Below are 11,181 nucleotides of genomic sequence, written 5' to 3'. Positions count from 1 at the left end.
AATGATCGTTGTTCCAATGCAGTGTAAACATTTTCTCCCAAACGAAATTCTGGATTAGGAGTAACATCACAATCTATAGTATACAATCCACAAGCAGGTTGTGAGGATACAGAGAAAGGGAACCACACATTTCCAAGTTTCCCACACTGAAATTCCTTGGGGCAGCTATTTCGGCTTTGATTCTAAGCTTGAGCTAATGAAAGATCAGCATGTGATAGAAAATTAAGAAAACTGACAAATAATCTAAAGCGACCATTCTCAACTCTCATATAACATTGTTAGTGCGGAAACGATAAAAACACAGTAATTAACGTGGTTCGAATCGATGTGATCCTAGTCCAAGGAGAACGGTCGACACTTTTTTTAACATCAAGGGAGAAAGTAAGTTGCAAGATGGAACACTCTTAGGTTCTTGTTATGTCCTTAATAAATCCTAGCCAGCATGTATTTATACTACTAGGTCTAATCCTTTCCTAGAAATGATCTAAATCCCAATCACACTCGAACACCAACAAAGAAAAAAAGTTTTCTTTTATTTCTTTCCCCTTTTGAGTAGGAATTGGCTTGAATCAACCTCACAATCTCCACCTTGAGATGAATTTCGAGCTTCCATATGAACGTCATTCAATCCAATGTCTCTAAGCCTACGTGTAACTCTATGTAGGAAACAAGAGACACTAACCGAAACCTTGTACATACTAGTAGCTCTACCTTGCCCTACCGCTCTCTATCCTGACGCATCAGTTGATGCGAACTCCTGCCAAATTCATACAATAACTAAACTTTACAAGAGGAACCACCTTGGACAACATATCCGCTACGTTGTCCTTTGTGTCAACCTTTAAGACCTTAACTGTGCCTTGTTCAACAACATCATGAATAAAATGGAATTTGATATGAATGTGTTTGGTGAGATCATGAAATCTCTGATTTTTTATCAAGTGAATAGCACTCTGACTATCACATTTTAGAGTTGGTTCATGTTGAACCCTACTCAATTCCGACACCAAACCTTTCAACCATATAACCTCTTTTACTACTTCTGTTGCTGCCATATATTCAGCTTCTGTTATGGACAAAGCAACTATATACTGGAGAGTTTCCTTCCAACTTATGGCACTACCTACAAGAGTAAAGATATAGCCCGTTTTTGGTCTGCTTCTATCAAGATCACCTGCAAAATCAGAATCCACATAACCAAAGATCGAGAAGCCTTCATTTCTCATCCTATAAAAAGTTAGACCAACATTCGAAGAACCTTAAAGATATCTCAATATCCACTTAATTGCTTCCCAATGTGTTTTACCCGGATTAGACATGAATCGACTTACCACACTCACTGCTTGAGCAATATCGTGAAAGTGCAAATCATAACATACATAATGCTACCAACTGCACTAGAATAAGGAACTTTTGACATGTACTCCACCTCTACCTTTGATTGCGGTACCATCAAAGAAGAAAGTCTGAAATGTTGTGCTAACGGTAAAGTAACGGGCTTACATTTATCCATGCCAAACCTCTGAATTACCTTCCCAATATACTTCTTCTGTGAGAGATGTACCTCACCGTTCTTCCTGTGAATCTCCATTCCAAGGATTTTCTTAGCTTCACTTAAATCTTTCATGTCAAACTCCTTACTTTGAAGTTTCTTCAAATCATTTATCTCTATCATACTAGTAGCAGCAATAAGCATATCATCAACATATAACAGTAAAAAAATATTTAAATGACCAGATACCGTCATGTGATACACGTAGCTATCAAATGCACTTCTCGAGAAACCTTTAGTAATCATGAACGCTTCAAATCTCTCTGTGGTGGTGATTGTTTCAAACCATACAAAGATTTCTTCAATTGACAAACCTGGTCTTCTTTTCCTTCAATAAGGAAACTCTCGTGCTGATTCATGAAGATCACCTCTTTAATTTCACCATGTAAGAATGTAGTCTTGACATCAAGCTGATGAAGCTTCAAGTCATAATAGGCAACCAAAGCTAGTAACAAACGAATTGAGCTATGCTTCACGACTGGTGAGAAAATCTCATTGTCGTCGATTCCCTCCTTCTAACAAAATCCCTTAGCAACCAATCTCGCTTTGTATCTAGCATCTTCTACACCCGGAATAACATCTTTTTTCTGAAGACCCATTTGTAACCAACAGTTCTCTTCCCTTTTAGTAGACTCACCAAATCCCATGTATGGTTCTTATGTAGAGACTCCATCTCTTTGGTCATGGCTAAACGCCATTGATCAGCTTCACCACACATAGTAGCTTCTGTATAGCTTGAAGGTTCCAGATCCTTTATTTCCTCCTCGGCAGTAGCTAATGCATAGGCCATAAGATTAGCTTGCGAAGGCTGAGGATAATATTTTGGATTAGGCTTCGGAGTTCGTTTGTGTTATACCCCGTATTTTGCGCGTTCGGATAGTTTGGGATAATTGTGTCAAGTTAAGGACAACGCAATGAATTGGTATTGTTTGGTTCATAAGTTGGTTATGAAAATTTTGGATGTGGAAATATTGGAAAAGGCTAAGGGCAAAATTGGAATTGCAAAAATGGTTTCATGAATTATCCAACAAATGGACTAAGCAATTGGGCTTGAAAAAAAAAAAAGAACAAGCAAAGCCCAAGTGAGAGGCCCAACCGGCCATAGAATGAAAAAAAGAAAGAAAATGGGCCAAGCCCATGAAGGGGCCAAAGTTTACAAAATTAAATAAACAAGGGACCATTTGTCATTCTAGAGCTTTCAAGAAAAAGAAGAAAGAAAGAAAGAAGGAGAATAACAACCATGAATGGCCATGGTCTTCAAATTTTGTCCCCTCAAATTTTGTCTCCAAAAATTATTTTCTTGTTGTATTCCTACTAATTCAAGGGTCCTCTACAACGTGGTATAATTGTTTCGGAAGATAAGTCGTTCGTTTCGTCGTTTTCGCATTTGGGACAAGTAAAGAAGTTGAAGGAAAAAGGTAAGATTCAATCCTTTTTTATATGTTATGAAGGATTCATTTGTGTTGTAGTATGTGGAAATGGATAGAATGCATGAAATTATGGAAGAGTGCATGGTATTTGTGTGTGTGCATATGTGGCCGTGTGTATGTATGTAGTGTATAAATGAAGTAGGTTGGATTTTATGTTGTATTCTAGTTGTGGTTATTATGAAAATTGTATTGAAAATGAAAGTTGAATGAAAATGGGATGAAGTTGAAAATTGCATGTTGGCCGTGGCCTATATATGGGTGGAATGGTGATGGATTTATTTTGTGTAACATGTTAGTTGTGTTGTTGTGATCATTACAATGTAAGTGAAGCATATATGGGGTAAGTTGGCATGAAAATGGAATGTAGAGAAATTATGTCATATTAATGCGATTTTATGATATTAAGATAATGAAGTTGAGAAAGTGTAGATTGTTGTTATTGGAGATGAATTAGTAAGTAGAAAATGCGTTGGAATGCTTTCGTTGCATATATGAGAATTTTGGATTGAATATGAAAATTGATGGAATTGTTGAATATTGGATATATAGCTTGGAATGCTCTTAGTTTATGTTTGAATGATCTTAAATTAGTATGTGAATATGAACATATTGATATTGGTTTGTAAGTGTAAAGTTGGATTTGGAATTATTGCATCATTTGGAAAATAAGACTATTTGCGCTAGAATGCGTTTCTAGTTGATTGTTGATGTTGTTTATATTGTTGTTGGTATGGTTGTTGTTGTTTTGGCCGAGTTTGAATCTCGGGGTGCTATATATATATAGGGAGATGCTGCCCAAATTTTTATAGACAAGTATTGGCTAAGATTGAAATTTTAAGCCTTATGAATAGCAAATTGGTAAATGTGACCATTTGTAGGTTTTGGACGAAACGGGATTTGGATTTTGGCAAGCGTAAAAGGCAAGCAAGGTATGTAAAGCTCTCCCATTCTTTCTCTTGGCATGTCTTAGATGTACTAGGTTTGAATTTGGACCTCGGGACAACTCTACTCCTCGGAATTCACGTCAAAAACGCCATTTTTCATTCGGAGAATTGAATTGAATATTGTGCGAAAAGTTATAAAAGTTGTCTAACCCCCAGAACTTGTGTAAATGAAATCCGATTACCTTAAAATCCCCCTGGATGACGTTATGAAGTTTAACATACGTAATTCACATACGCCACCTCATTTGGTCGAGGTGGGCTCACTTTGTCCGAATTTTTCCTAATATCCTATTTAAACTACCTTTGAATGGAAACTAAGGAAAACTTTTAACTACCTTTCTAAGTTCTAAAGAATAAGCGCTATAATTATTTTATTGAGTCTTATGACCTACTTTGGGATTTGAAACGCGTTCGTAAAGACTATTTTGACACGAACCATTCTGATATCCGAAAGACTTATGTTTTGATTATTGTCAAATGTTCGCTATAAGGTCCGCCATTTGAGTTATGCTATCGAGTCTCTGTATATGTCTTATATTTTGATAGACACAAATGACCCCTAAGGTTCCCTTTTGAAAAGAATCCTCCGCGGTCGTTAAAAGGTATGTGCTATGCTTCGTCCCACCCTTTTTCATGATATGTCGTTTGATTATTCCGTACGATCTCTTTCGTATATGCTTGTACATTTTATATTGCATTTAGTTTCTCACTACTCCACTCGTGGATGCCTCAATGCTTCCTTCACCGAGCCCGGCCAGGATATGTTATCAAGCGTTTTCCACCGCATTGTTCGCCGTGCCTCGACGTGAGGGCGGTATATATGTACATGGGTTGTGGAGTATGCTGTGCCATGTACACACTCTGATATGATATGATATGATATGGCCATTTGATATGCTATGATATGTGCACATTTCCGATTTGGTATGGTATGTTGTGGCGCCAGTGTCGGGGGTGACCACTTTCTGTTTGCCGAGTCCCATGATGGGGGCCGGCTATGGCATATTTTCTGTTATGTGTTTGCCTATGTTTTATGAGTAAGCATTTCTGATACCCCGGCTATTGCATTTATGTTCTGTATCCTCTGTTCAGTTATGATTCTGTTGTTGGTCTTTATGCTTTACATACTCGTGACATATTCCCACCGACCCCCGTTCTTCGAGGGCCGCGTTTCATGCCGCGCGGTACACCCAGCATGAGTACGAAGCTCGTAGGAGATGTTCCAAATGGGGCGTTGGCAAGCTCCACTTGCTCCCCGGAGTGCCGCCGTGTCGATTATGCATGTTATGTGTTCGATTATGTGTTAGAGACTTTGCGAAGACATAGTTGTGGGTTCGAATGTCGGTTGTGAGCGGCTCCATCAGCCGACGTGTCATTCGTATTTTGCGAGATTCCATATGATTACGTATTCTGTCGATTTGTAAACTACAAAGGTTATTTCCAAAATATTTGTTGTACTTGTCATTTTTGTCTGATTAAGAGTCCGAAAGTTTATGTCTGTAATAAGAGTCCGCGGGTTCGCTCGGCTCCGAGCATGGGGTCGGGTGCCCATCACACCCTAGTAAAATCAGGGTGTGACAGTTTGTCCCTTCTAGTAGCTATATTGTATGGTTCACCTTCAGGTACTACTGTGTGAGCTTTTTCATTATCTGACTCCACCTGAGTCACTTGATCCTCCTTCTCGATGATTTTCACATTTTCCTCCACTATTTCTGTTGTAAGAACTTTTTGTCCTGCATACTCAATAGAAGTCTTTCCAGGATCAAGCATAGAGGCCTCATCAAAAGTAACATATCTACTGATTACAAACTTAAGAGGATCTAAACTCCATATTCTATATCCTTTTACCCCTTCAGCATATCCCATAAATAAACCTTTTCGATCTCTAGGTTCTCGTTTTCCATCACTTACATGATAATATGCTAGATATCCAAAGATTTTTAAGTACGAGTAATCAGACGGTTTAACTGACCATACAACATTTGGAGTTCTGAAGTAAATCGCCGACACTGGTGAACGATTAACAACATAACAAGCAGTATTTACTGCTTCCGCCCAGAACTCCTTAGGCACATTGGCATTAGAGAGCATACATCGTGCTTTCTCAAGAAGAGTGCGGTTCATCCTTTCAGCTACTCCATTTTGTTGTGGTTTATGCCTAACAGTTCTATGTCTCAATACACCATGAATCTTGCTGAAATTGTTAAACTCTTCATTGCAAAACTCTAAGCCATTATCTGTTCAAAGACACTTAATCTTTCTGTCACACTGATTTTCAATTAATGTCTTCCAATTTTTGAAATTTTCAAAGACATCACTTTTAGTCTTTTATACCCAACCTTGCGTAAAAAATCATCAATGAAAGCTACAAGATATCTCTTTCCACCCTTGGATGGAACCTGAGATGAACCCCGTAAATCTGAATGAACGTAGTCAAGTACCACTTCAGTTTTGTGCTTTCCTGTGCTAAAGCTGACCCGTTTCTACTTTCCAAGGACACAATGCTCACCGAAATCAAGTGTACTAATCTTCTCACCTTTCAAAAGGTTTCGATTACTCAAAATTGCCAACCCCCTCTCGCTCATGTGACCTAATCTCATATGCCACATCTTAGCCTTGTCATCATCTGATAAATATGAGGTTGCAGCATTCACAGTTCCTAGAATGGTGCTGCCCATAAGTACATAAAGACCACCCTCCAGTTTAGCCTTTAACATGACCAGAGAACCCTTGGTCACCTTGCAGATTCCACCTTCACCCGCATGCTTATATCCGAGCTTATCAAGAGTTCCAAGAGAGATCAGATTCTTTTTCATATCAGGAACATGTCGAACATTAGACAATGTTCTTATGATGCCTTCATGACACCATATACGGGCTGAACCAATGCCTGCTATTTCACATACTGCATCATTACCCATAAATAGAATCCTACTCGTCTGCTCGTAGCTAGTAAACCAATCTTTTTTGAAGCACGCGTGAAAGGTACAAGCTGAATCTAAAATCTACCGGTGTGTCTGAATGTCATCTGTTGAAGAAGTTAGCACATAATTTTCTCTAGATGTCTGAGCTACCTGAACCGTAGATGCACTGGCTGTTGTTTTATTAATCTTCTCATTTGGGCAATCCTTCTCAAAGTGACCCTTTTGATGACAACCCCAACATTCAGCATCCTTCCTACTCACCCTTTTCCTAGTCTTTGACCTAGCTACTGATTTACCTCTCCCTCTTTGGCTAGAGCGACCTCTAACCGGTAACCTCTCACCATGGTCCTCTTTCTCAGCATTGTTGATATGGTTTCTTAATTCATCCGAATTCAATGCATGTCTCACCATCTGTAACGTGACCACCTCCTTACTGTACATCATTGAATTAACTACGTCTTTGTACGCCGGTGATAATGAAAACAGTAGAGTGCACGGTAGTTCTTCATCTCCCACTTTAATATCAGCATGAGTAAGATCCATAGACAATTTATTAAAAGCATCAAGATGATCTTGTAAAGTTGTACCTGTCTTCATCTTGAAGGTGTGTAAACGTTGCCTTAACGATATTCTAGTTGTTACTGATTTCTTCTGGTAGAGATCTTCAAGTTTCTTCCACAAACTCGCAACTGTTTTCTTGGTGCTAACTTCACATAACACGCTGTCTGATAAGGATAATTGAATTGCGCTAAACGCATCCATCTCAATCTTCTGCTTCTCGGCCTCTTTCGTATTTTCAGGATACGAGTTGTCCAAAGCATAGACTGATCTTTCTCTCCGTAACAACGCCATGATCTTGATCTTCAGGATTTTGAAGTTATTACTTCACCCATCAAAATTCGCTACCTCAAACTTCATAGATACCATAGTCTCCTCGTCTCCTAGATCTCACGACCTGTAGGCTCTGATACCAATTGTTAGCTCGAAAACGATAAAAACACAGTAATTAACGTGGTTCGGATCGCTGTGATCCTAGTTCACGGAGAACGGCCAGCACTTTTTTTAATATCAAGGGAGAAAATAAGTTATAAGATGGAATACTCTTAGGTTCTTGTTCTGTCCTTAATAAATCCTAGCTAGCATGTATTTATACTACTAGGTCTAATCCTTTCCTAAAAAGGATCTAAATCTCAATCACACTCGAAAACCAACACAGAAAAAAAGTTTCCTTTTATTTCTTTCCTCTTTTGAATAGGAATTGACTTGAATATCTTCTCAACTTCACAATAATATTAATAATTTGATACTCCTATAAGATATTAAAAACTAAGGAAAGAAGCAGAGAGTAAACAGTAATTTTTGAATTTGCAAATTAATAATTTGCTCTTTTTCTTCACCATATATTTACATCTAATCCCTTTTAAGACGCTTGTTGACTTGGAATTTTCAGCTTTGACAACTTGAAGGAAAAGATAAAGGAGGCCCAAAAGAAGTGGGATATTGAGACCTACAAAATGGAGAAGTGAACAAACACTGTATCCATTTTACCATCCACAGAAGACTATTCAAAAGAAAGTTCAAGCCTTTTTTTTCTTTTATAATGATAGTGTTCGGGTCAGTTTGCTTGCACCTTTATTATTCCACTGGATAGTTATTACCTCTCATCAAAGACAAGTACCGCATAACTCTGCCATCAAGCCTTAGGCATGTGGGATAAATCACCTAGTATTTTTTTTTTATCTTGGTTGGGATTTGAACCTAGTCTCCAATGTTTGCATCCACCTCATCTAGGGGGGATTTAGTGCGTAAGTTATGACTAACCTAGTAATTTTGGTTCAGCCTCTGTACATGTATCAAAAAATTCACTAAATAAGTACAATTGTACTCAGTTATACTTTTCGGACAAATTTACTCTCGCTATTAGCCTTTTTTTCAAATATATCCCTTGCCCTAATAGAGCCAAGAGTATAGGCAGAGTATGGGGGTAAATTTTGGTCCTATTCTCGAAGTACAATGATAAATTTTTTTCGTAGGTATAATTTTTTCTTATTTTTCGTTGGTCCCGTATTTCATCACTTAAAATCCTTGAAATGACTTACTTTTAACTGTCTTCTAACGTAGTTAAGCTTCAACTAATTCACTATAGTTTAGACAAAAAGAGTCCTGCAAGTTTTCTGAATGTAGAATGGAAAGCTTATGCTTGGACCAAGTCTGCAAGATATAGGCATGTATGCTTCATGCTTAAACCAATAGATGGATCGATCAACTGTTCAAATTCACATTTCAAAATCTTGCTTATTGCAAAATTAGGCAAACTAATTTCATCCATTGTTGGCCTCATCTCCGTCACTTTTTTCGCTTAAGAGTATTTGATCCTTCAACTTCGTTGGTCTGCGGCTTGGAAGTAATAACAAAGACTATAATAGATTCAACATCTTCACTTTATTAGGCCATAATGAGAAGAACTTTGAGGAAGATGAGTTCATAGAGCTACAAATTAAATGCTAACTATGACTTTCTCAATTTTATGACTTTCTCAATTGTATGACAGCAACTAAGTTTGATTACCATAGGTTTACATTAACCAAATTCATTTGAATCAAGATTTCTGTTATTTCCTCTAAATTATCTTTTCTTAGTTTGGTTCACTGCTTTAAACATAAGATATACTGTCTATCATACTTATTTTTCATACTCAAACATATTATTAAATACTAGTTTTTGGGTACAATGTCTGCTTCTTCTTTTTTTAAAGATCATGTATACAATATATTTTAAAAATCTATTGATTTATCAAATAAAAGTTTAAAAAAGGTAAAGTCCTAAAACTACTAGATATGAAATGCCCGTGCAAGCACGGGCCCAACACAGGTATTTAAAATGAAATGTTTGGTTCAAATCCAAGCAACAACTTTCATTAATAGGTTCTGGCAACTCATGTCAATTAATATAGGGAAAAAGACACTGTGTGTCCACTCAGCCAAACTAATCCCATATTTAACCACTGTTAAACTAGTTATAGTAAGCATGAAGGGGCTAAATTAAATGAAATATGTTCTTTTTATACATATGTTTAAAAAGCACTTACCTAAGTTTCAAATTTGGCAAAATAGGAGGGTAGGTAGAAAAGCCGTTGTTGCTTGTCGCGTGCTCGAAAATCTCTCTTTCGCCTCTCCTCCCCGTCTCAATCGATTGATTAGCTTCTTCCTTCGCGCAAGCGGCGGTCTAACGACCCTCTTGTTGTCTTGCATTTTGTGATCTTCCGCTTCAGTCTGCGTTTTTCGCCCACTAGGTGTTCGGTCGGCCCAAATTAATGCCAAAAAATGACCGGTCAACCCAAAATAATGCCAAGGCTAGCCGGCCCAACAGCCTAGGATCTTAAAAAAAAATAGACTTTTTGTGGCGACTAAGTCACTACAAAAACGTCGCCACTAAAGGACTGCTACAGCATATATACATATGTTGGAATTATATATACACTTTATATACAAGAATTATACAGTTTATATACATATGCTGGAATTAATCATACATTTATTATACATAAATTATACGTTAATTATACATTTATTATACACATATTATACAATAATGATATGATATTTATTTTTAACATATACAATAGTGATACATATTATATACCACAATGATACGGTTTCTATAATACATTTTTTATACGTATGGTACACTTTTTATACAAGACTGATACAGTTTATATACACATGCTGGAATTATATATACACTTTCTATACAAAAATGATACATATTATATACAAAAATGATACAATTTTCTATTCTTTACAGGGCAGTTGCACTGTGCTGATACACATTATATACACAAATGATACATATTATATACAAAAATGATACATACCTTAGTGATTCATATTTTATACAGTTTCTATACATTACAGATAGGTACTGATGCATATTTTATACACAAATGACACATATTATATATAAAAATCGCCTCAAACATTTTTGTGTTTGGGTTTTTAATTGAAAATTGTCTTATTTAAGTTTTGGCTAATGAATGGGATTAGTTTAATTGCTACATTTTGGGTTAGGGAAAAATTGGGCTAGAAGGTGGGATTATTTATGGCCGACCGGCCATATATGTCCTTTTCCCATTAATATAAGCATTATAACCGCAAGTCCCAATTATATAGTTATGAAAGAAGACAACACTAACACATTATGTACAATCATTCTAGTAATGCTGCAAGTAAATGAATGAATCTGCAAAGGCTAAAGTAGATTTATCTTCTATCATTCCAAATCATCTTCAATTTCAACCCAGACTTTGGCTTCCGTTTCCAGGTGTGGTTTCA

The sequence above is a fragment of the Lycium ferocissimum genome, chromosome 6 (assembly GCF_029784015.1).
Source record: "Lycium ferocissimum isolate CSIRO_LF1 chromosome 6, AGI_CSIRO_Lferr_CH_V1, whole genome shotgun sequence".
Taxonomy (NCBI): domain Eukaryota; kingdom Viridiplantae; phylum Streptophyta; class Magnoliopsida; order Solanales; family Solanaceae; genus Lycium; species Lycium ferocissimum.
This window is presented reverse-complemented; position numbering follows the sequence as displayed.